Source organism: Procambarus clarkii, chromosome 66, assembly GCF_040958095.1.
Source record: "Procambarus clarkii isolate CNS0578487 chromosome 66, FALCON_Pclarkii_2.0, whole genome shotgun sequence".
Taxonomy (NCBI): Eukaryota; Metazoa; Arthropoda; class Malacostraca; order Decapoda; family Cambaridae; genus Procambarus; species Procambarus clarkii.
In genome coordinates this window covers 23,869,434-23,896,652 of record NC_091215.1, presented here as the reverse complement: position 1 = coordinate 23,896,652, position 27,219 = coordinate 23,869,434, and the positions used below count along the sequence as shown (strand labels likewise).

Genomic DNA, 27,219 nt, shown 5'->3' with positions numbered 1-27,219 from the left:
GAGTTCATAAATAACAGTCAGGTAGGGATACATTAGGAAACGGTGATGATAAATTAAGAGGAGCATTGCTTCGGCTCAGTGTCCAGAAGAGAGAGAGCCTCGCAATCTAGTAAACCATAACTCAGTAGCTTTGTTGGCTGTCCAGATGGAATCACACTGCGCCCATAGAAAAATGGCAGACAATTAAAGTGGGACTATACTTACGTATCTACCTTGGCAGCCACATACATCAACCTCCCTGTTGGCAAAACAGGAGCCGTGACCACACACAGAGAGACAAATTAACCAAGTACAGGGAAATGGAACACTGGTACAACTTCTTTCCAATAGGATCAGAGATCCTTGGTCCATGGGGGGAGAGAGTGCAAGGAGATTTCTCAAGGATCTTGGTTCCAGGCTTATCAAAACAACAAGAGGCCCTAGAGCGGCGAGCTTTCTCATCCAGCACCTCAGTGTGGTGATCCAGAGGGGGAATGTCTGCTGTATCCTCGGTTCCTGCCCGGTGTTGGAGTTTGAAGAAATCTTGTCTCTAGGAAACAAAATTCCCTTTATTTCCTACATTTTGTAACTAATCAGCAATGTAACTATGTATCCTTGCATAATAAAGTGTACAACATACATCGTAAAAAGGGGTGGTAGGAGAAGTGAATATTTATATGTATTTAGAGTCAAATGGCGAGTTTTTCTGAATACTCTTTATTCTCTTTTCCGAGGCTACGAATCCCTACAATTGCACCTGAGGTAATACCCCTATCTGCGAAAATAAAATATTAATTAAAATTTCAAATATAAATTACGATAAAGATGCTTTAAGAGCCCTGGATTTTCTAGCTATAAATCAGTGGTTTATGATTACAATTAGGTAAAAACTTTCACCACCCTTTACGCCTCACCTCCCCTTCCCCCTCACCAACGTGCTCTAGGCCATTCTTTATCCCTCACCAACACACTCTAAGCAACCCTCCTTCACCACCCCTTCCCCTCACAACACAACCTTCACCCCCTTTTTCCCTTATCAACACACTCTTCACTACCCGTTCCTCGTCGCTAACGCACCCTTCGCCACCCTTTTCCCTCACCAACTCACCCATCATCACCTCTTCTTGTACCTTCTCCATGCCTCTCCCTGTTCTTGTTTCCACGTCTCTCCCCGCCAACTCCACTCCTTTCCTCCACCATCTCTCCTTTCCCTTCCCCTGCTCTGTATCTGAGTCAAATGGGCGTCTTAATGCCTCCCGGTGGGCTACTTGGGCCTCGCTCGCCGCGGGTCATTCAGCCTGGCCAAGGTAGGATAGGTGGAAGGGTTCAGTAAATGGGAAAGGAAAGGAATGGGAATGGGGAGAAGGTAAATGGGAAGGGGGAGGAACAAAGTTCTAGATCTCATAATATTCTACATCTGCCGTTTCAATTTTTGTTTGCCCCATGGGCGAGATTATTGGACAGCGTCATTCATTCTTAGTTAACATACCTCAGTAGCTCGGTGATTGATTGTGCTTTTAATTTAACTCTCATCCTGTGCTGTAATTTATACTTTAACCATTCATCGTAAAAGAGTATAGCAAATTATATTCTTTCACTCATCACAGAAAATCAACTTTCAGTCTTGCTGGTTTCCTTATGCTTTAAAATGTCATCAGCTAGTGTGTGTACCAACAGGTCTTATATGGCATTAATTTGTCCTTGAGGTGTATCTACTCTTTTTACTGTAGCTTTATACTCTACGTCCTTCCAAATCATGTAGTACATCCATCTTTACCCAGGTCATCTTTGCCTTCGCAAAGATGTTACGGATGTTCGGGTTACTCCAACTACTTCTTGTTAACTTCAAAGTCCCCATCTTCAGTTTGTTATGTCTCGCTAGGCTTGAGTAAGCTTCTGGTCTATTCTGAGTCGCTGGACTTGAGTACAACTCTGGTCTGTCCTCATGTCTCACTAGGCTTCAGTACACTAATGGTCTGTCCTCATGTCTCATTAGGCTACAGTACACCAATGGTCTGGCCTCATGTCTCACTAGGCTTCAGTACACTAATGGTCTGGCCTCAAGTCTCACTAGGCTTCAGTACACTAATGGTCTGGCCTCATGTCTCACTAGGCTTCAGTACACTAATGGCCTGTCCCCATGTCTCACTAGGCTTCAGTACACTAATGGTCTGGCCTCAAGTCTCACTAGGCTTCAGTACACTAATGGTCTGGCCTCATGTCTCACTAGGCTTCAGTACACTAATGGCCTGTCCCCATGTCTCACTAGGCTTCAGTACACTAATAGTCTGGCCTCAAGTCTCACTAGGCTTCAGTACACTAATGGTCTGGCCTCATGTCTCACTAGGCTTCAGTACACTAATGGTCTGGCCTCATGTCTCACTAGGCTTCAGTACACTAATGGCCTGTCCCCATGTCTCACTAGGCTTCAGTACACTAATGGCCTGTCCCCATGTCTCACTAGGCTTCAGTACACTAATGGTCTGGCCTCATGTCTCATTAGGCTTCAGTACACTAATGGTCTGGCCTCATGTCTCACTAGGCTTCAGTATGCAAATGGTCTGTACTCATGTCTCACTAGACTTCAGTACGCAAATGGTCTGGCCTCATGTCTCACTAGGCTTCAGTACACTAATGGTCTGGCCTCATGTCTCACTAGGTTTCAGTACACTAATGGTCTGGCCTCATGTCTCACTAGATTTCAGTACATTAATGGCCTGTCCCCATGTCTCACTAAGCTTCAGTACACTAATGGTCTGGCCTCATGTCTCACTAGGCTTCAGTATGCAAATGGTCTGCGCTCATGTCTCACTAGACTTCAGTACGCAAATGGTCTGGCCTCATATCTCCCTAGGCTTCAGTACACAAATGATCTGGTCTTATGTCTCACTAGGCTTCAGTATGCAAATGGTCTGGCCTCATGTCTCGCTAGGCTTCAGTCCGTAAATGATGTCTTCATGTCTTATTAGGCTTCAGTACGCAAAGGGTCTGGCCTCATGTCTCACTAGGTTTCAGTACACTAATGGTCTGGCCTCATGTCTCACTAGGCTTCAGTACGCTAATGGTCTGGCCTCATGTCTCACTAGGCTTCAGTACGGTAATGGTCTGGCCTCATGTCTCATTAGGCTTAGCAGTACTCTTCACATCCTTAAAAGTTACAAGTTTTTGAGATAAGATCTTGCAAGAACAGCTATTGGTCGTTATGTTACTTTATAAAATACAAACTAGCGGTGTACATGTCTAGAAGACTGGTTTTATTTTATGTCAATTAAAAAGAAGCAAGACGCCGCAGAACAAAGATTTTATGTTTTAAATTCGTATGGGAATAGGCGAGAGAGAGAGAGCAGCTCATCCACAATATGGCGGATCAGCTCAGGAGGGAGGACGTTTCCCCGCCAAGAGATACTCCGGGGATGTGTCATGGCGCTGGCTTGCGAGGGATGTGATTGGTCAGTTGCAGGGGCATGGCAAGATTGACCAATCGGGAAGCGCCTCGGGCGTGACGTCAGGCGGCGAGGCGGGAGAGAGCCCTCGTCACTAACCACCAGGGGTGAGATTGGGCAGGTGCGTCGCTCGACGGTCCCTCGTTTTGGACAGTTAAGCCTCCAGAAGGACGTATTCCTGAGCAGTACTCGAGAGGCGAAGAGGAGGAGCTATGAGTGGACTTCCGAGGAAGTGTAGAGGAACTGGTTAGTGAGAGAGGAGTTCTCAAGGGGCAGCGGAGCTCCAGTTCGTCTTGAGGGGTTGAGATTCAACCCGCGGGCCGTGCCAAGAGGTAGAACTACTTAGGGAGACTGTGGCAGTCCTGGTCCAGCAGTAATAACGTCTCCGGGAGAGCAAGCAGTTATACCACAAGTCTCTACAGTAGAAGAGAAGTGGACCAGTAACCCAGTGTGGAGTAACTAGAGGAGGTTGGCCGACAGTCGCTACCTCATGGTACAATCAACGGAGGAACTCAGTGGTAGGGAGCAGCATACCCGACTGGAGAAGAGACCTGCCGAGGATTTACAGATGAGACACCAACGGGAGAGGAGACCTGCTCATCTGGGCGGAGTGCTGCGTGAGTCTTCGACCCACCGCTGTGTGCTGCGAAGTCTACAGCTTCCAGGCTCTGGCATTAAGGTACATCATTTTGTCCTCCCTTGTTGATATGTTGTTATAGATTCAGCTATTCGGAATAAGTTCCAAGTAGCACGGGCTATGGTGACCCCGTAACTTACCTGGCACAGGTGCGGGGCAAGTAGTACGGGCTATGGTGAGCCCGTAACTTACCTGGCACAGGTGCGGGGCAAGTAGTACGGGCTATGGTGAGCCCGTAACTTACCTGGCACAGGTGCGGGGCAAGTAGCACGGGCTATGGTGAGCCCGTAACTTACCTGGCACAGGTGCGGGGCAAGTAGCACGGGCTATGGTGAGCCCGTAACTTACCTGGCACAGGTGCGGGGCAAGTAGTACGGGCTATGGTGAGCCCGTAACTTACCTGGCACAGGTGCGGGGCAAGTAGCACGGGCTATGGTGAGCCCGTAACTTACCTGGCACAGGTGCGGGGCAAGTAGCACGGGCTATGGTAAGCCCGTAGTAGACTTACCTGGCACAGTAGCGGTACTGAATGTGCTGTCTAGTTTTGTCCTCCCATTTCTACCTTGTATAAGGAAGTGTTTATTAACCATTATATGTGTATGAGGCGAAATTTATTGAGGTGAAAGACATCACTTTATGGGTTATTCTTTAAGACTGAGGATCTAAACTATTTGTACATCATTTGTAAGGAGTTAAAGTGCACATATATTACTTAAGTGACGTTCCAAGTGGCAAAAGTAAACATTTAAAGAGAGAGAGCCTAGCAATTCAATTGACTAGAAAAAGACGGTTAAGGTGTTGCCAGAGTAACACTGACTTGCGCGGGGGAGTGTGTTGTCATCTATAAAATATTTGAAGATATTTGCTGGCCGTAACTATTTATCTTTAATTCTAGTAAACGGAAAAAATCTAATCTAATCTAATCTAATCTACTATGTATGTTTAGGGGGTAATCCTGAGCTGATGGGTTCGAAATCCTGGTCAGGTTATTTAGATTTAGTTATATATGGTTTGCGCGTTCATGGAGCCTTTGTGTCGGGCCTATGTCATATATTATGACAAGGGGTATTATGACATTATGTCATATATTATCAGGTAAGGTTGGTTAGGTTCGGTCATATATCTACGTTAATTTTAACTCTAATAAAAAAAAATTGACCTCATACATAATGAAATGGGTAGCTTTATTATTTCATAAGAAAAAAATAGAGAAAATATATTAATTCAGGAAAACTTGGCTTATTAGGCAAATCGGGCCTTGCATAGTAGGCTGAGAATTGCGTTCTGGCTACTAGGTACGACATATATATATATATATATATATATATATATATATATATATATATATATATATATATATATATATATATGCGAACAAGCCTGAATGGTCTGAATGTGATTTGTGTTCCTCACGTGTGCCCCAAAGAATGAGGTGATTTGGTAAAATGCTATGCCCAAGATTACTATCCGAGTGCCGGCGGTGGGGTGGTTCAAATAGCCTCGGCTATCACCTCATTATGTCCGGTCGTGATGGTCAAGTGGATTAAGGCGTCTTGTACATACCAGTTGCGTTGCTTCTGGGAGTATGGGTTCGAGTCACTTCTGGGGTGTGAGTTTTCAGTTATATATATATATATATATATATATATATATATATATATATATATATATATATATATATATATATATATATATATATGATGTGTGTGTGTATAAAATATAAACAATATAGAACAATATAGTAACATGGAATCACAATGTAACGAGAAATTAGATCCAAAAAATCAAGAAGGGTGAAAATGTTGACATTGAGTAAACAGCAACTGGCAACTCCGCCCAGGGCGAAAATTCCTGGTTTTCTGTTGACACAAAGCTTTTGATAAATAAATTTTACACAAATAACAATAACATTTCGGAACAGATTGGAAACAAAAGTTAGTATCCACTGCACCCGTTTTTCACATATATATTTTACGTCTATGCATCCTAAATATGTTTCGAGTATCAACGGTGGTCAGTGGTCATTGTAGTTGGTTCTCAACCGTAAGGCCAGTGTTCAAATCCCGCGAAAGGACGAGACGTTTGGGTACATTTAATTCTCCCTGAGGCCTCTGTTCACCCACCAGTAAAATAGGTACCCGGTTGTTAGGCAATTATTGTGGGTTGCAACCTGGGGATGGTCAGTAGTTGGCCTGGGGAATCGCGATTAGCCTTAATGCAGGATTTGTATTAATACTATTAAATATTATCTTAATACGGGCTTCCTGTCCCCGATAATAGGATTTGTTATTATTATAGCAGTCAACAGCTAGCGGCTCAGTAAACATCTGCCTCAGAGGAACTCTTCCTGGGGCCGGGTAGAGAAACACCTGGGTCAAGCTTCATTAAGCACTATATATGTTCATGGTAATTGTCTTTTCCTTTTTACGAGCAAATGTTTTAGCTAAGTTCTGTCATGCATTCCGAGACCAATATTTGAAGGAGAACCCACAGGAGACAAACTCCATCAGAGAGAAAGATTTGTACATTTTCACACATGTTAGTGTTTGAAACAGCTACACGCTGCTGTTACTTGTACATTTCGTACTTTACATAGTTCGAAATTGGCATAACATTATTTCCACTACCTGAATTGATACAGGTGTTCCATTACACGTGGTATATTATATTATTAATTTTGTCTCTGTCGTCTTGCGGAGCATGCATACCAGGGAGAATGTTAGTAGTTTAAGGATTCACACAGAAATCACATTAACGTGATATATCAATGAGAAAATCCACCAGGGCTATAGGTAGGCGCAAACCTACGACCTTGACATTCCCAAGTCGCATACTCTAGTGGTAGACCACCGAGGACTTGTAAAAAGTCATACAGCCGGATTTCTACTGGAATCACAGAAAGTCTGGAGGCCCTACTGAAGCCAATCCAAGTTTTTACGTATGACCCACAAACACTGGTGGAAGGGCAGAGTGGTCCCACACCTTATGCCCCAACTTCAGAAACGCAATGCGGTTAGAGTTCCTTTAACCCCGTGTCGAGTAAGGTAAGCCAGCCGTACCCTATATCTTCATACAGCCTGCTACTTTCTCTGTTGTGCTCGGTGCTCAGTTTCACCTCAGACAAACATGCAGAATGATGAAAGAGTTGATACAAACACCATGATAAAATCGTTAACCGTTTACTAGAATTAAAGTATTGTATAATGTTGGGAAACGCGTCACTGTGGCGTGTCAATGTTGAGAGTGACTAGGCTTGAAGATTTTTTGTTATCATTTACCGTAGATACAGGGGCAGTGGCTAAAAATATGCGTGTGTTAGAAGGAGACTTGAACACTGCAGGGCGGGTCGAGTTGCATGTTATATTTATGGCGTCAGCTGATAGACGTAGCTTTTGCAGTCTGGAATTTGTTTTCAATGGGTGTCGGTGGCGTGAGGTTACAGCCACAGGTCAAATGTAGCCCAATTTGTTGGTCGATTGGAGATATTTAACCAGTGCTTTGACTACTTGATATTTTGTATGTAATGGAAGATCACCTCCTAATATATGCTTGATGCTGAAAGGTATTTTAAGGGTGATAAGTACTTGCTTGAAGTTTACTCTGGTACTATGATGTCGGAAACAGTGAAAAAAAGTAATGTTCAGCGTTTTCAGGAACATGGCAGTGGACGCAAAGTTTACTGATATCTGTCCTGTATTTAGGGCTGTTTGTGGTGCCAAGTTTGATGGTCCCAGCCTTAATGTGGTCATTGTTATAACAATTTCTTTGGATTTACTGTTCTCATTCACTCCGAATATATATATATATATATATATATATATATATATATATATATATATATATATATATATATATATATATATATATATATATATATATATATCAGGTCAAGCCTAGCGGGTTCATTGTTTTCTCTCATTTAAGTAGCACTTTGACAGTGACCAAGAATGATCTTTATTTTTATATCCACTAACTTTGTTTTCCATATCTCCTTAAACCTCTATGGGACCTGAGATTCCTAATCCATTTATTGGCGATTTAAGTTCCTCAAGGACTAGGAGTTATACTTATATCTTATGGTGCCATCAGCGTCATCCGCCTTGTGATTTTTATGATAACCTTGTTAAAATATTCATTCCTTGGTTTCAAGCAGCTGGGTGGTAGACTGTAAACAATTATCGCAGCAACCTTTATATCACATGCTACTCTCATTTCTATAGTCCTTTTTATCTTCTTATACAATTTTCTCCTTGACTATATAATTACTTCTCTCTTAGTTGGCCTGTCCCCCTATATTGATAATTGTAAACTGTAAACAATTATCGCAGCAAACTTTATATCACATGCTACTCTCATTCCTATAGTCCTTTTTTTATCTTTTTATACAATTTTCCCCTTGACTATATAATTACTTCTCTCTTAGTTGGCCTGTCCCCCTATATAACAAATGGTAGCCTCCAGCGCATATAATTAAGTATAATTGGCATTGTTTTGGACTGGATTGCCATTACGTCTAGTAATGGATTCACCCCCATTTAATGTGTGAATTCTTAATTCTTTTTTAACATCATTTGTCTTGTTTATGATTCCATTGGTGCTTGCGTGAGGATCCTATTGTGTCTTGTGGGATGAGATGGGGGTTGCAGCTATGGGTGAGAGTTGCTGGTAGGTGGGAGTGGCAGAAGGAGATAGGACTTGAGTTGGGTAGGTTAGTGGTGTCGTAGGGCAAGTGGTTTGTGAGTCGTTCATCAAAAATTAGGTAGAATGTGGAGGGGAGGGTGGTATAAGGTTCATATTGAGGCAGGACTGGTCGTTGTGACGGGGTGGGTGAAGATGGCTAGAGTTAAGACGTAAGGAGTTTGGAAGTAGGTGAGAGAGATGGATGATGATAATAATAGCACTGCTGCAGAAAACGTCCACTGTGATGCATCTCTGGTGAGTTATGGCTTCACTATATCATGGTCAACTTCTTAGTTTACCCCTCCCCCGTAGTGTTGATATGCCAACCCCCCCCCTCTCTCTCTCTCTCTCTCTCTCTCTCTCTCTCTCTCTCTCTCTCTCTCTCTCTCTCTCTCTCTCTCTCTCTCTCTCTCTCTCTCTCTCTCTCTCTCTCTTCTCTCTCTCTCTTCTCTCTCTCTCTTCTCTCTCTCTCTTCTCTCTCTCTCTTCTCTCTCTCTCTTCACTCTCTCTCTTCTCTCTCTCTCTCTCTCTCTCTCTCTCTCTCTCTCTCTCTCTCTCTCTCTCTCTCTCTCTCTCTCTCTCTCTCTCTCTCTCTCTCTCTCTCTCTCTCGCTCTCTCTCTCTCTCTCTCTGGTTATAGATTTGGCTTTAGATCTATGCTGGGTGTAGATTTTGTTTATAGATATAAGCTGGTTGTAGATTTGGTTATATATATAAGCTGAGTGTAGACTTGGTTATAGATATAAGCTGGGTGTAGATTTGGTTATAGATATAAGCTGGGTGTAGATTAGGTTATAGATATTAGCTGGGTGTAGATTTGGTTAGGGATAAATTCTGGGGTTAGATTTAATTCCTAATTGTCTTTAGTTTCTGTTGATTCCTTGTTGTCTGAGTTGACTAGAAAATTATTATAATAATTACAAAATAATTATTACAACAGGATAATTATTATATCAGTTATATAATTATTTCAAAATAACAATAAATATAATAATTATTATAACAGTAATTATGCAAATATTACAACAGAATAATTATTATAACAATAATTATATGATTATTACAACAAAATAATTAGTGTAACAATAAGTATATATTTATTACAGCAGAAGGTAAGGAAAGAATTATTGCTATTACCTCAATTGGACTGATTAGATTTGTTTAATTATGACAAATTTTGTACTTTTTCATTGCCTTTACCCAAAAATCACATATACTTATTTAATCATCGCATAATTATTTAGAATCTATATTTATCTAGTCGCCTTGGCTGATTAACTTGATAAACTTGAGGTGTTGTAATGACCAAGGCAACTACTTACGAAACCTGTACATCTTTTCTTAATCTTAGCACCCTTGTTTACAGTTATTAAACAAGTTACGAGCTTCGGAACTTCACAAACCGAGGTTATTATTGTTATAAACAACTTTGTAGTTCATCAACTGTTTAATAAATGTAAACAAAGTCACCATGATTGAGGAAAGATGTACAGGTTTCGTAAGTGGTTGTGTAAATTTGTTTGTTGCCGCCAGAGTTTATTGGGCTAGTTTATTATGCAGCTCCATACTCATCCTGTGAGCAGTAGCACAAAAAAGAAAGTATTAAGGAGGGCACAAAAGATCTTAATCAGATCTCAGCGGAGATTTTTATATTAACAGTTACATCTAACCTGCATACCTTATACTCTATAATAATTTGTTTCAAACTTGCATTGCATCATTTGTGTATTTACAATAAATTGTTATACATTGAAGGATTTAGGTCTTTTGAGAGGAGACCCCTCAAATTACCTAAAATATTTTAAAATGTAGTATTACAGAAAAATAGTTCCTGTTTATCATTATCAGTGTTCACACTAAGCAGGTTATACATTAGTCTGACACATGTCATTTATGAACTAGAAGCGAAACGAATATTGTGCAAGCATTTCAGATATTTTATCATAAGTAATAAGATAGTTTGCCATTTTGTGGAGCACGAGTCCAGACTCTCCTCTAAATGGCTCAATCTTCTCAGTGTAAGATGTAATGCTCCAGTGTGTGTGTCACTGTATCTGGCTACACACTTTACTTCATCTAGATTTTCATAGAATTCGAGATATGTATTCGAGCTGTGACAACGTCTGTTAGTCTACTGACTGTTACTTGCCCCATACAATTGTTTTGTTTGACATATTTCACTGTGATAAACATTGGATCTGCTATTTCCTCTTTGCACTATTCCACATTCTTCAAGTTCATCCGTAAATTCTCGTCTATTGACACTTAAGGCTTCCATTTGATAGCCCAAGATTAGGTTCAATATTGTCATTATTTATTGAAAAGTTAGCAAGGGCATCAACATTATTATGTGATCCTGTCCCTGGTCTTCACAAACAGTCTCAAGCTCACGCACAGATAAACACTTAGCTCTGTTAAGTAGTGTAGGCGGCCTCTCCTAGATGTCTTGTCTGTTGTCCCTTTTGTTAGTAATTGCCTTGGGTTGTTGGTGGTCCAGAAGGGGTTTGATAAGGGTGGGGAAAGTGAGATAGGGGAGAGGAGAAAAGGGGAGATATGTCTGGAACTCAATTAGGAAAGAATGAGATTCATAGATTTGTGAATTAGCATGAGAGAGACTAGTGAGGGGTAGATTATGAAACTGGGGATGGGGTAGTAGGAGAAAGGAAGAAGTGACATTTGTGTTTGTGTGTGTGTACTCACCTAGTTGTACTCACCTAGTTGTGCTTATGGGGGTTGAGCTCTGGCTCTTTGGTCCCGCCTCTCAACTGTCAATCAACTGGTGTACAGATTCCTGAGCCTACTGGGCTCTATCATATCTACATTTGAAACTGTGTATGGAGTCTGGCTCCACCACATCACTGCCTAATGCATTCTATCTGTTAACTACTCTGACACTGAGAAAGTTCTTTCTAACGTCCCTGTGGCTTATTTGGGTACTCAGTTTCCACCTGTGTCCCCGTGTTCGCGTACCACCCGTTTTAAACAGTTTATCTTTATTTACCCTGTCAATTCCTCTGAGAATTTTGTAGGTATTGATCATGTCTCTCCTTACTCCTCTGTCTTCCAGTGTGTGTGTGTGTGTGTGTGTGTGTGTGTGTGTGTGTGTGTGTGTGTGCACGTGTGTGTGTGTGCACGTGTGTGTGCTAAGAATAATTAGACAAAGGTTGTGTGTGTGTGTCTGCACTGCATGTGACGGGGGCGCTCGAAGATGACAGCCGCTGAAAAGCTTTTGTGCCGATAAGAATACCACTGCTTTATTGTTCTTTTTCTGTCCTGGCAATTCTTTATTGTTTCAGTGTGTGGGTGTACTCACCTAAGTGTGTTTGGCTGGAGTTGAGTTTTAGCTCGTTGTTCCCTCCTCTCAAAGCTTGAAACGACTTGTGTAAGATTTCATAGCCTAGTGGGCTCTTGTCATATTTTCATTTAAAACTATATCTTGAGACCAACGCCTCATTTTTTAGTGCATTCTATTTGTTCATTAGTCTGACACTGAACAAAATCTTTCTATTTTCTCTGGGGTTAACTTAGGAGTAGAGAATATAAAGATGTTCAAGGCAACTTGAACAGCTATTAATAACTGTTGGCTGGACAAATATTAAAATTAAGCTCAAGATCATTCATGTACAATTGGGACAATTTATATGACAAAATGAACATGAATGGAGTACATTTATTGTACTGAGGGTCTCTAGTTGTCGGGCTCGTTCTCGACTCACAATTGTCAATTCCGGGTTCGAATCCTGGGCGGGACAGAAATGGTTGGCCCGTGTTTCCTATCACCTAATGCTCCCTGTCCATCCTAGCAGTAAAATAGGTACACAGGAGTTTGTCATCTTGTTGTGGGGTTACATCCTGGTGAAGGTCAGTAATTTGACCCTGGTTGGGACCTTGATATAAGCCTAATATGTACTGTATGTACAAACTGGCTGCCTGTCCCCCGACACAATGAATTATTAATTATCTAGGGCGGGGTGGAACATAAGACTAGAGGCTAACTGCATAAGGCCAATTTTGTATTATGCAAGGCAGTTCTTATATACAACCACATCCACATCAACTACAACCACAACTACAAATATTTGTCTAACATTTCAACAATACAGCGGTCCCAAGTGTCTACCTTAGTTAAATTAAGTCAACAGCCATAGTTCCAAAGAAGTAAGTTCTCTCTCTCTCTCTCTCTCTCTCTCTCTCTCTCTCTCTCTCTCTCTCTCTCTCTCTCTCTCTCTCTCTCTCTCTCTCTCTCTCTCTCTCTCTCTCTCTCTCTCATCCGTACATTTCTAAATCTAAATGTATCAAATTTGTGACTTGTTTGTGTACTTTTTGTATTTTATATATATTGATGACGTTTATTAATAGCCCTCCCTTGTGTTACTCTTTCATCCATTTGCCTTTCTGGAGAATGTAAATTAAAAAGATTTCAATTTATTCTCATATATGAGGTTACATTTTGTATTCTTTTTGTATATGCTTTATAGATAAATCATGTGCATTCTATAGTACGGTTCCTAAAACTAAACTGCATAATGAGGCCTAACGCTAGCAAGATAAAGGTGGAGAATAAAATTAACTCTCGTATTAATAAGAGGATAAGAAGACAGGAAACTATTGGAATACGAGGCTGCTCCTATTTATACATTTTAACTAATGTGTCTTGTTTTGAATTCCTAAATACTATTTGCCTTATTTTGAACATTTATATATTGATTTCTAGGCTAATCATGGCAGTCAGCTCTGTGTACAGCTGAATTGCGCACAGGAGCCGCAGCCCCCAGAGGTGTACACTCCAGATGAAGGAAGAACGGGTGTACTAGCAGCCATGCACATCAAACACATATAGATCGGCTTGAAGCCACAGTGAACAGATGGGTCTGACTTCTCTCCTTCGGTCTGGACATTATAAACATCTCTCAACTGCCCGCTTGATCCAGAGAAAAGTTCATTCCTCTCCACCATATGAAGGAGCCACTCATGGCGGAAGGTATGTTACCAATGTCTGTAAAAATCATGCTTCATATTTAGCCTCACTACAGCTGCAGGTCTCGAAAATAAACGTCAGAATGAGAACTGCTACAAGAACTGTCAATTACAGAGTTTATTCTTGCAATTTTCTATGCTTGTATCACCCGAAACATGTAAAATTATAGAAAATTTGTTTGACAACAGTTGATGAAAAAATACGTCCATTTGTTAAATTTAAACATTTTGATAGTACTGTATGTTGTTTATTAATGGTACAAAAATAATATTCACAATAAATCAAGACTGTAGCTTTAAAGTGTCAAAATATATAACATACAGGTGAAGGCACCGCTGTGGTTAATCGTTCAGATAAAGTAGCCTATTATTTTGTGACAAACGCTAACATGAATACTACATAAACAATGACAATAATAATGAAATAATAATAATAATAATAATAATAATATAAATATAATAATATAAATATAATAACAAATATAATATAAAAATAGAATAATATAAAAATAGAATAATATAAAAACATAAATACGAAAACCGAAAGAGGAGGAGCTAGGAGGAAGAAGAAGAGGAAAGGGAAGAGAACAAAGAATGAGAGTAGAGTATAATGAAGATGAGAAGAGGTTTGCGGCGGGAAGAGCAATATGGAGTATCAAGCAAGGAGTTGCAGCCCCAGGGAAGGGATGCGTGATGGACCCTCTCCGGAAGTTGAACCCTTTCCCTACCCTTCTTTTTTTTTTAGGTGGACTGTTTTGTTTACTCTGTGGGGGGCGATTTAAGTTTTTGTTTTCAGGGAAGGTAAGCTCCCATTTTTCTTCTGGAAATGGTGCATTTTAATATTTCGTGAAGGGGGAAGATTCTTTCCCTTGGTTAGATAATTTTTGTTCTCTCGTTTGATGGAATGTCTTTGCATGATATACATAAGGGACGGGTTGGATTTTTTTTGTTTTACACCATTCCTAAATTTTTGTTTCTAAATAGAGGGTTACTTGAGAAAGCACAGTCCTGATTTTTTGCCCAGTAGGATAACCACCTCCCTGAATGAACCACTACAGACACACACTCACAAACCACCATAACTGCTGTGCTTCAGGTACTCGGAAAAAAACAGACTGATTGTTCGACTACTCTGCCAGGTAACAGAAAGACTGTACTACCAGTAACTCAGCCCCAGCCCAGTAAGGTTATCTTGAGGTTATCTTGAGATGATTTCTGGGCTTTTTAGTGTCCCCGCGGCCCGGTCCTCGACCAGGCCTCCACCCCCAGGAAGCAGCCCGTGACAGCTGACCAACACCCAGGTACCTATTTTACTGCTAGGTAACAGGGGCATAGGGTGAAAGAAACTCCGCCCATTGTTTCTCGCCTGCGCCTGGGATCGAACCCAGGACCACAGGATCACAAGTCCAGCGTGCTGTCCGCTCGGCCGACCGGCTCCCCGACAGTAACTCCCCGTAACTCGACAGACCCACCCCAGTATTTCAGCCCCACTCTAGTGACCCACCCCAGTATTTCAGCCCCACTCTAGTGACCCACCCCAGTATTTCAGCCCCACTCTAGTGACCCACCCCAGTATTTCAGCCCCACTCTAGTGACCCACCCCAGTATTTCAGCCCCACTCTAGTAACTCAGACGCCTGGCGGACAGATGGCAGGTTGCTAATGGCGCCAACCACACCCACTCTGGCGGAATAAGACTGGCGCCATGACCCAACTTGTGTCATTGTCGGGTCAACAATTGTGGGATACTGCTCGTAACGGGAGAAACAATGGTCGTCTCAGTGACTCATACACACTCGTTAGAAACAGACACGCACAACGACTCAACCATTTGGCTTGTTAGCTCGCTTTGGGGAAGTTGATGAAAGTTCTCTTAACCTCTTATCAACTTTAAATCAGGTATATATATTTGTTTAGATCATCACCTGCCCTCTTACTTACTAACTCGCATTTTTAACGGAATCAACCAATCTTGTTAAAAATATCACGTAATAATAAAATATGCTCGGAATCACCAAATTAGAGATACCTGCCTTAACCAATTTGACCCATCATGGCCGAGTTAGTTAAGACAGGTGACTGGGAAGCACCAGAACGCCGGTTCGAGTCATTTCATTGCCTCAAAATGATTTCCTCGTTGATCCACCACGCCATTGTGATATCATTGTGTTCTTTGTGATATCATTGTGTTCTGTGTGATATCATTGTGTTCTATAAAATGTTTGTTAGAACGCCGGTATTAACCCCAGCAGCCTAGTCTACCTGGTGATGGCGCCGCCAGCCCCGTGCTCGTCTGGTTGGTTAGATTGAATTGTATTTATTTGTTTATTTAAATCATGTATACAGTACCGGTGGGTCATATAACAGCCATGGATAGAAATTACATTCCTGCATAGCTATTAACATCAATTCTTGCCTCTGTTGTGATTCTCACTGTAGCCTGTACTGTGATTCACTATAGCCTGCACTGTGATTCTCACTGTAGCCTGTACTGTGATTCACACTATAGCCTCCACTGTGATTCACACTAGCCTGTACTGTGATTCATACTGTAGCCTGTACTCTGATTCACACTATAGTCTGCATTGTGATTCAAACGGTAGCCTGTACTCTGATTCAAACAGTAACCTGTACTGTGATTCAAACTGTAGCCTGCACTCTGATTCACACTGTAATCTGTACTCTGAGTCACATTGTAGCCTGTTTTGTTATTCACATTGTAGCTTATTCTTTTATTCAAAATGTAGCCTGTACTGTGATTCAAACAACAGCCTGTACTGTGACACACTAGCGAAAACTGTTATTCATACCGTAGCCTGTACTGTGATTCAAACAACAGCCTGTACTGTGACACACTAGCGAAAACTGTTATTCATACTGTAGCCTGTCCTGTGATTCACACTGTAGCCTGCACTGCGATTCATACTAGCCTGTTCTGTGATTTACACTGTATCATGTTCTGTGATTCAAAATGTAGCCTGTACTGTGAGTCATACTGTAGCCTGTACTGTGATTCAAACTAGTCTGTTCTGTGATTCAAACTAGTCTGTACTGTGATTCACACTGAAGCCTGTACTGTGATTCAAACTAGTCTGTACTGTGATTCACACTGAAGCCTGTACTGTAATTCAAACTAGTCTGTACTGTGATTCACACTGAAGCCTGTACTGTGATTCATACTAAACTGTTCATTAATTCATACTAAACTGTTCAGTGATTCACACTATAGCCTGTTTGTTTTGTGATTAACACTAGCTTATTCTATGATTCAAGATGTGCTGTGACACACCTGCGACTACTGTTCGCAGACTACTACTACTACTGTTCTACAGACTACTACTGTAGTCTGAACTGTGACTCACACCCCTGTAGTAGGCTGCACTGTCTGAAATCCTTTGCGTTGTATTGGCTTCATATTTATGTGTAACCTCCTGTACAAACAAATGTCCCTTCATCTTGTGTTTTTCGTAGGCACATTCTTGTGAATAAAATTATTATTACTACTATTTATTACTGTAGCTTGCACTGCAACTGAAATTCAGTTTCTATATACATGGCATTTATATTTTATTCCTGACACCTCTATAATTTAGCAACAAATTTTGGAAAGTTGAATAACAGAATACTTAGCAACAAATTTTGGAAAGTTGAATAACGGAATACTTAAATAAGATCACCAATCGACTACGTTTAGTTAATTTAGTATGCGCCCCATACCCTCACTGTGGGCGGTAGTGGGACATGTTACAGAGGCTCATGATGAGCTCAGGGCCTGGACTACCAAATTCAGTCAGGTAAGCAAGTTACAGTCCTGATAAGCTAGGTACTAAATTTAATGTATCGACATTGGGTTCAAAAACGACCACAAGTTCAGTTTACAATTTGCTTATTGTGGCCACCGCCCATCATTCAGTGGGCAGCGGGGGTAAAGTTACAATCACCTGCATCTACTACCTAGAGTTTGCAAACTGGAGACAATTTCTCGTAGTAGATTAATTTAAATGGAATATATAATAATTTCTTGAATATTTGTTATAAAATTGTTCCGAAATTCTTTTATATTTTCACACTCCATCACATATTGACGTAGGGTTTGCAAATAATTTTGCTGACAGTTTACATTTCGTCAGGTTTACATCAGTAGGTAATAAGGGTCCTGGTAGTACAATCTGGTTCGTTCGCGACACACTATCGGGAATTCCGAGTTCGAATCCTGGGCGGGAGAGAAATGGTTGGGCGCGTTTCCTATCGCCTAATGTCCTTGCAGTGTTGTCCCATACAGTCACTATATACTATATATATATACCCATACTATATGTGTCCTATTTACTAGCAGTAGTTAGCTTGTTGTGGGGTTCCATCCTGTGGAGGATCAGTAATTCGACCCCTGGGAGTGACCTCAATACAAGCCTAACATAGGTATATTGTGGCTGTCTGTTCCCAGACACATTGAGTTATTAAACTCTTAGAGATACTCATAGTCGAGTCTGTGCCGAGCAGTTGTATTGTTGTTTTAGATTCAGCTACTGGGAACAAAAAGTTCCAAGTATGACACACACACACACACACACACACACACACACACACACACACACACACACACACATATATATATATATATATATATATATATATATATATATATATATATATATATATATATATATATATTGTATATATGTGTGTGTTCTCTGTAAACTATAGCATTGCAATAAAATAAAATAAAACAAAACATACAAAAAATAATAGGGGTGGTAGAAGAAGAAAAGATTAAAGTGTTCAGGGAGAATCCACAAGATCTTCTCTGAATGCTCTTTGTTTTCTTCTTCGAGGATGTGGGTCTCTGCAGTTGCACCAGAGGTGGTACCCCTATTATATGTATATAATGTGTGTGTGTGTGTGTGTGTGTCTCGTCTTGCATGATAGTATGATGATAAATGGGATAGTGTAGATTTCAGAGTCGACTAAGACTCAAAGTAATTTCTTGGGTGTTACACACACAGAGAAATTAAAGCAATATTTACATAAGTCTCTCCTGCGATAAAAATCCGATTAAAAGAAAACGCGTTTCTTCCACAAGCTATCATAAAATAAAAGGAAATAAAAATAAAAAATTTTATTTAGGTAAAAGTACATACATTCATACTTATTGAGTTACAAGCAGAATGTTATATTTTTAGATAGAGCTAATATAGACTATGCCTTAAGGCACATACGCACAGCGTTTCGGGTAAGATGTGGAAACAAAAAATTCTTTATTTTAAGTGAAAAATTAAGTACTACATAATTAACTTTTATGTAACCTACCTTACCCCTTAATTGTCAACCTATGTCTTGGTATTTTCTAACAATATTGATTATTGGCCAACTTGTTTTACTGCTGACATTCGCCACGTATAAACTTGAAGAAAATTATAGTCTGGTGTTTATTTGGTTCAAGTGACTTCTGCGGTTCTGTTTCAATTTCTGCTGTTTCATCCATCATGTAATTCTTATAATTTTGTTTTTTTCCCCTTTTCAATTCAATTTATGCTTTGATCTCAATTAGTTTCAAGTTTTAGTCTCTGTTTTCCCCACACCTTGCCCGAAACGCTGTGCGTATTAGTGGCTTTAGGCATAGTATTTAGGCATATATTTCTCTATCAAGAAATCCAATATTCTCTTTGTAACTCATCATGTATGTATGTATTTTTACCTGAATAAACACTTTATTTATAATTTTATTAATTGGGAGTAACTTAAAATACAAAATAAATAAATTACTTTCCGTATGTATTATTCAAATCTAATCTACATTGATTTTTATAATTACTCAAGCAACTATTTGGATTTCACTAGTGATAGTATTGAGGCTTTTTTTATAAATTATTTTATTGCATATAGTTAAAATGTTATTAAATTTAACATAGTAAATAAAGTTTTAAACCGAGCTGTTCACACGTTTGCTTTATATATATATATATATATATATATATATATATATATATATATATATATATATATATATATATATATATATATATATATATATATATATATATACACATATTATATACTGCTGCTATACATATGTATATTCTACATAAAACAGAGGTTCCCGAGAAGTTATATTTGAGGCGTGTAGTTTAGTGAAGGTGTAGTGTGTCACTATGGTGGCAGATGACAGCACTTTATGGTGTATGCCCCGACCTGCCCTGCCATGCTTGTTCTCTCCGGTTTTATGGGGTCGTGATACAAATGTGAATAGAGCTGTTGTTTGGTGTATGTTGTATCTCGCGCACCCGAGCTGTACATTTGTTTACACACACACACACACACACACACACACACACACACACACACACACACACACACACACACACACACACACACACACACACACACACGCGCGCGCGCACACACGCGCACACACACACACACACACACACACACACACACACACACACACACACACACACACACACACACACACACACACACACACACACACACACAACCTACAAGGGGACTCAGGTGGAAGCTGAGTACCCAAATGAGCCACAGAGACATTAAAAAGAACTTTTCAGTGTCTGAGTAGTTAGTAAATGTAATGCACTAGGAAGTGATGTGGTGGAGACTGACTCCATACACAGTTTCAAATGTAGATATGATAGAACTCGAGAAGTTCGGGAATCTGTACACCAATAGATTGACGGTTGATAGGCGGGATCAAAGAGCCGAAGCTCAACCCCCGCAAGCACAACTAGGTGCGTATACATATAGAATGTAACTGAGATTTGGGAAGTAAGCCCAGATAAAACCTTTGCCGAGGCAGCAAAGGGTTTAGAGAGAAAGAAGGTAATTAAGGAAACACTGTTAGAGGCTGTAAAAATGACTTAAGTCATGAAATGTACAAGGCAGTAGTTGGCGAGGGAGAGATCAGTAGTGACATGCAATCTACCAGAACCTGAGGGGAACACATGACAAATAAGAAGAGATAGAATGGAATGAAATAACAGAAATTCTACACAAAATTCAGGTCAGATATCGAAGAAGGGAAATAGAGCATTTCTGCAGGCTAGGTAGTTTCAGAGAGGCAGAAATCAACCAATGACAGTTATTTTTAGGAACAGAAACCCAATTAAGTATATAATGGCAGAGAAGAGTTATTTAATAAATGAGGAAAAGTATCATGCAGTGTTCATTAGACAGGACATGTCTAAGTAGGAATGTGAGCAGCAAAGAGAATCAGAAATGAAAAACAAATGAGAAATGCAAGAAAAAAGAAAATTGACACAAACAGGGGAACAGGATGAAGCAAATCTGGCAACATAGAGTAGAACACAGGGAAATATTTGAGCAGACCAATATTTTTCAAATTTTAAAAAATGTTCAACGTTTTGAACCTACAAATGAACTTTGTAGGTTCGAAACGTTGTGTAAAATTATAATAAGTTCAATACATTCTACAGATAATTTTTGTTCTTTTAGTCAACCTTTAACAAATATATGACATTTGGAGAAATCCTCTTCCAGTTAACCAAGATGCAAGCACAGAAGTCAGAGATAAAAGCCCTAAACAAGAAAATAATCGACCCGGAATATGCAATCATATTCAATGAAACATGTCTAAATGAAAACCTGCTGCCAGTATTCACCAATATATGTCAATAAACTGATATACATGTGTGTATTAGCATAGTCCTGTTATAAGAGGGCAGGGCATCATAGCTTCTATGTTATTTGTTTCCAAGCCTCACCCACTGATGACGTTACTGGTCAGATAGTCAGGCCATTTATGTATGACAAGTGTTATAACCTCCAATAATAATTATCACATAATTAAAAATTAATATGGTTGAAAAGTTAGCTTTTTGGGTAGATTAGTATTGCAACAGAATGTCATAAGTAGGGCTGGTGTGCTGAACACCGGAGATTATATTGCTAATGAACAAATCCACAAGGACTGTGACGAGGGTTCGAACCTACGTCCGAGAGGATCCCAGACGCTGCCTTAATCGACTGAGCTACGACATGGTATAAGAATTGCAACCGGGAAATCAACTTGACCTACCACGGACCCTGCAGTCTCTCCGAGACCACAAACCAGGATTTTTTACAATTTCCCCATGCACTCGAGATATGCCAATAAGCTATTCTACCTCTTCGCCCTTCATTACACATTGCTGTTTATATTGAACCGTATATTGCTAAACTGTTGACCCATTTAGCTGAACCCTTCGTGTGATTGGTTGTTGTCGTGAACCTTATCACTGTTCTCTTTACCATGATCCCCACTCACCGGTTGTACTGTTGAGAGTCGTGTCGTGGACGTGGTGGTGAGCAGACGTGTTTTGATTCGCTCTGCTATTGGCGTCTGGTGGGTGGACGTGTTTGTCGTAGCTGTTGGCCTGCGTGTTGACGGATGGGCGGATAACGTCACGCTGGGGGTGGTATATGTGCCGTCATGGGCTCCTACACACCTCCACTAAAGCGGAAGGAGTCCTGTTTCTCATGGGTTGCTGCTAACCTAATCTGTTGACAGTGCATTTTTTGATGATAGATGACATCAGCTGCATTGTTAACCCCGAAGACAGAGATAGAGATAGACAGAGAGTGTTAGGCTTTTCGAGGTATGTCTAATCGAGATCGAGGCTATTTAGACAATCACCCACGAAGGTAATGAATGGCCAGGACCAAATGTGCTTTAACCTTATTAACCGAGTGACTCGCAATCCTCTTCTGCTCCATGCACATAGCTAAAACAGCTAATAAATACAAGAAATCTATATATTAAATATATTTAATTCACTCAATAAAATGTTTAAATTTAGCGGGTCGTGGATGGAGCCACCTAGCGGACCGCCCACGAATCGGGTCGTTGTATAGGAGCCGATGATTGCAGAAAGGTTTTAGAGGCAGCGGGGGCGGCGGAGGACACAAGGGCGGACAATACTGAACCTGGGTAAATATTATTCTTTTCGGGGAAATACCCACCGAAAGTACTTTATATAGGGAGACGAAAATGGAAGTATTTAATTATTTGATGTATAATGTGTGGAAACTTAGCATTGTAGTCTATATTTCTTGTATTCTGTAACAATACTGCATTTTTCCTTCCTCTTTTCACATTTACGAGATTACATGTTTTGTTGCTGATTGAGGCGCAATTGTAATTGACTTGCACGCTGTGATCCTGACAACTCTTTGTTTTTATGTGGGCTTGACGCCTTACACACAAAACAAGCAACGTTATATTTTAGAGCTTATACACTAATAAGTTTGGCTACGTTAAGAAAAGATAAGATAGGCTAGCTTATGATCAATTAGATTAGGTTAGGATTGGTTACAGTAAATTAGGTTGGATTGGGTTAGATAGCCAATTTGGATAGCTAACTTGGTTAGGATACGGGTTTAGATTTATAGTTATGTTAGGCTTAATTTCTTCACGCTACCCAAGCTTTATTAGGCTAGGTTAGATTTTGGAGTGGCCGGGTGACTCTATTTTCCTCTTCCAAACAAGAAAACTATTTTTTTGTGTTTTGTTTTGTATCTCAAGAAGAGCGGACACGGAAGTATTTATTCCCAAGGTTAAATCCGTGGTAGCTGTGTAATCAATGTTTGAGAGAAGTCCACGTCGTAAAATATATGGAGAACCTCCACTACCCAAGATACTCAAGATAATCTCAAGATAACCCATCATCTGTTCCTTACTTTTGACTTGTCATAGTGTCTTAACAGAAACCTAAATGGGAAATCTTACACTAATTGCCGCTGTTGGGGACAGGAAGCCTATTCTTAAACTTATTGAAGTCCTCAGGATGCAACCCACAAATATTGTCTTAAGTGAACAGAGGCACGAGGTGAAAGGAAATCACCAACAGTAGCTGCCTAGGGACTAAAACATTTTCCCTCGGTTTTGAGCTAAAGAATTCCCCGAGTATGAGTCGAAGTCAACTGTACTATGAGACCTACGCATGTAGAACAGGAGAAATTGAAAGCAAGCCTATCTCGAAATCCTACCTAGAAAACTATCTAGAAATCTAACATTCGGATTTAACTCATTTTGTATGTGTGTACATTTACCTAAATAAACTATTATTATTATTATTATTATTATTATTATTATTATTATTATTATTATTATTATTTTTATTTAACCAGTTAGGAGAGATACTCGCCAACTACAGGAATATTAAAGCCTCAAATTCGTGATAAAAACTCAGTAGTTTAAATGATTACATCTTACAACGAAACATAATGCTTAATAATATTTAATAGAGGTGAATCATTTTAGTAACTCAAATTTGAACAGCTAACCTCTATTAAGGTCAGAAACTTATTCCTGCAGGAGACTGAATAAGATGAAAACAGTGAGGATCGTCTGACCGAAGAAGAAGATGACCTCGTCATGTCCGCGGATCTTCACTTCGTAAAGGTATGTAACCCTCTTTTAGTTTACCGGCTCCTGTAGCTTTAACCCAAATTAGGTTTCTACAACTTTATTCTTACTATTAATGTAATAAACGAGAGTTAAGAGGCATGTAAAACGGTGCTTAAAAGCCCCAGAGTAAACGAGGAGATAGGGAAAAATAATTAAAGAACTAGAAAACGGGAAGCTCTTGGAAAGAATTAATTTATGGAAGTGCCACCGAGAGATAAACGGATGAGTTAACTGGAATGTTAAAGGCAGATATGAGAGAATGTTACGTGGTAAAGAGGTGATCAGAAGTAAGTGGAGAGAATACTTTAAACTTCAAATGGACTTCTGATTAACTTCACCCATAACTGGCCGGCCTCTCACAGTGTTTATGAGAGAAATCTACAAATACTTCAAAAGAATACCCGATCATCCAGGCTGTGATTCATACATCAGGCTGCGAGCAGCCGCGTCCAACAGCCTGGGTGTGATCAGACGACCATCCGGGAGGCTTGCTTAGAGACCGGGCCACGAGGCCGTTGATCCCCGAAACCTCTACAAGATAGTCACTAGGTAGGAGGTGACGAAAGAGGTGTTTTGATGGTGTGACAAGAGAACGGGAATGTCTGACAGCTGATATATAAAAGAGGAGAGTAGTCTTACTCGCTGAAGAAAATGAAGTATGGGAAAGCTGCCGGTGTTGAAGTATATGCAGAAATTATTAAATATTTTGGAGTAAAAGGAATGAAGTGGGTGTGAATTGAAATTGAAATTGAAATAAGTTTATTGAGGTAAAATACACACAAAGGGATGAGGTAGCTCAAGCTATTCTCACCCCGTTCAGTACATCGTGTTAATACAAACATAGACACACATGACAAACAATAAACATATAACCGAACATTCTGAGAGATAAACATAGACATTCCTCCTTTACACAAGTAGTGGGTGTGAAGATCTTGCCAAAAGGCATGGCATGCTGGTAATGTCCCAGAGGGCGAATATATCATTTTATTATACTATATGTAATTTTATTTGATATCGTTGACTTTGATTATATTTGTATTTTCCTCCGGGCAAATGCCTACACACACATATATATATATATATATATATATATATATATATATATATATATATATATATATATATATATATATATATATATATATATTATTTTACAATTTTATGCTGGTGTTCCCTACCAACCAAACCCACGAACAATGCCTGTCAACCAAACCCAGTTCAAGTTCAAGTATGTTTATTGAGATAATAAAGAAATACATCTCATGGGATAGAGTAGCTTAGGCTATTTCTACACCCCCACCAAACCCAGGAGCCACGCCTGCCAACCAAACCCAGGAGCCACGCCTGCCAACCAAACCCAGGAGCCACGCCTGCCAACCAAACTCAGGAGCCACGCCTGCCAACCAAACCCAGGAGCCACGCCTGCCAACCAAACCCAGGAGCCACGCCTGCCAACCCAACCCAGGAGCCACGCCTGCCAACCCAACCCAGGAGCCACGCCTGCCAACCCAACCCAGGAGCCACGCCTGCCAACCCAACCCAGGAGCCACGCCCGCCTACCACACCCTTCGGCCACACTCCCAACGCCCGCCAGCTTGCTATATCCCTTCCCCATCAAGTTCCAATTTCGGGGGCGTCCCAAGGGGAAGACGAAAAATAAAGGAGGAATTGACCCGGGGTGGGCGGCCCGTCGCCACCTGAAAACTTAAGCAGACTCCCACCTACTCGAGTTAAGAGGACACTCTTGTCCCTGTGATAGACTTATCCCCGTGATAGACTTACCCCATTATAGATTTACCCCCCATGAAGGACCTACCCCTCCATGATAAACTTACCCGCGTGATAGACATACCCCCCCTAGTGATAGGCTTACCTCCATGATATGTTTATTCCTTGATGTACTTATCCCCCATGATAGACTTATTCCTGTGATAGAGTCACTCCTATGATAGACTTGCTCCGGTGATAGACTTGCTTCGTGATGGACCTACCCCCCTGCTAGTGATGAATTTTCACCAGTGATAGTGATATAATATACGTCCCCCGTGATAGTCTTACCCCCCCCCCTCCCTCCCTCCACCCCCCTGGCACACCGATCTTCACGTATAACAGGATTACCCGCCAAAAAGAGTGAGGGGTTCAACGCATCCTCCTTTCAACTCTATTGTCACATTTGTTACGTTATGGTAACCAGTGTCACAAATGCAACCTACAACGCGAAAAGTAACGGCTCACAAAATTTTCCGTTTTTAATGCATCCGACTTGCTAGATAAAGTGCGTTGTTTGGGTTCACAAGTTTCCGGTTAGGTTAGTAGGCTGGATTTTTTACGGAATAGCAAATAAAAAGAACGCGTTGGAACGTTGGGGGGGGGGGTAGAAATAGCCTAAGGTACTCTATCCCTTTGAGATGTATTTCTTTCTTGTCTCAATAAGCATACTTGAACTTGTGTTGGATTTCCGTATTATTTATACTTATCTCATGTGAGTCAGCCTCCAAAATAGGCCTATATCTTATGAGATTCATTCATCTCCGACATAAAGGACTTAACCTCCTATGACAATATTGACTAACCCCCTACATCTGTGATTGACTTATAGCCCATGCGTCTGTTATTGACTTATACCCGCCTCCCCCCCCCCCGCTATGTCTGCAGGTCATAATAACGTGGCTGAAAATATTATGTCCAAAACCACACATCAGAAAATGACGAATCGTCGTCACTTCTTCATTTTCTGATGTGTGGTTTGGACATCTTCCCCTACGTCTGTGCTCGACTTTACCTCCCCAACCACGTCTGTGGTTGACTTAACCCCCCCCCCCTACGTCTGTAGTTGACGTAACCCCCCTCCCCCCCTACGTCTGTGGTTGACTTACCCCCCCCCCCCCGTCTGTGGTTGACTTACCCCCCCCCGTCTGTGGTTGACTTACCCCCCCCCCACGTCTGTGATTTATTTATACTCCCACATGACACCGATTGTCCTATGGCCTCCGTCTATGATAGACTTATATCTCTTATGCCCCAGATAGACTTATATCTCTTATGCCCCATGACGTTCTTATTCCTCATGACAGACTTA

The 27,219-nt window shown here is 40.6% G+C and overlaps 1 long non-coding RNA gene across 1 annotated transcript; it reads left to right on the top strand.

Annotated features, from left to right (window-relative positions):
* Nucleotides 1-3,533: 3,533 nt before the first annotated feature.
* On the top strand, nt 3,534-24,133 carry LOC138355139 (uncharacterized). The gene is made up of 3 exons (XR_011223856.1): nt 3,534-4,101; nt 13,453-13,719; nt 24,045-24,133. It is a non-coding gene; the product is annotated as an uncharacterized lncRNA (long non-coding RNA).
* Nucleotides 24,134-27,219: the final 3,086 nt, after the last annotated feature.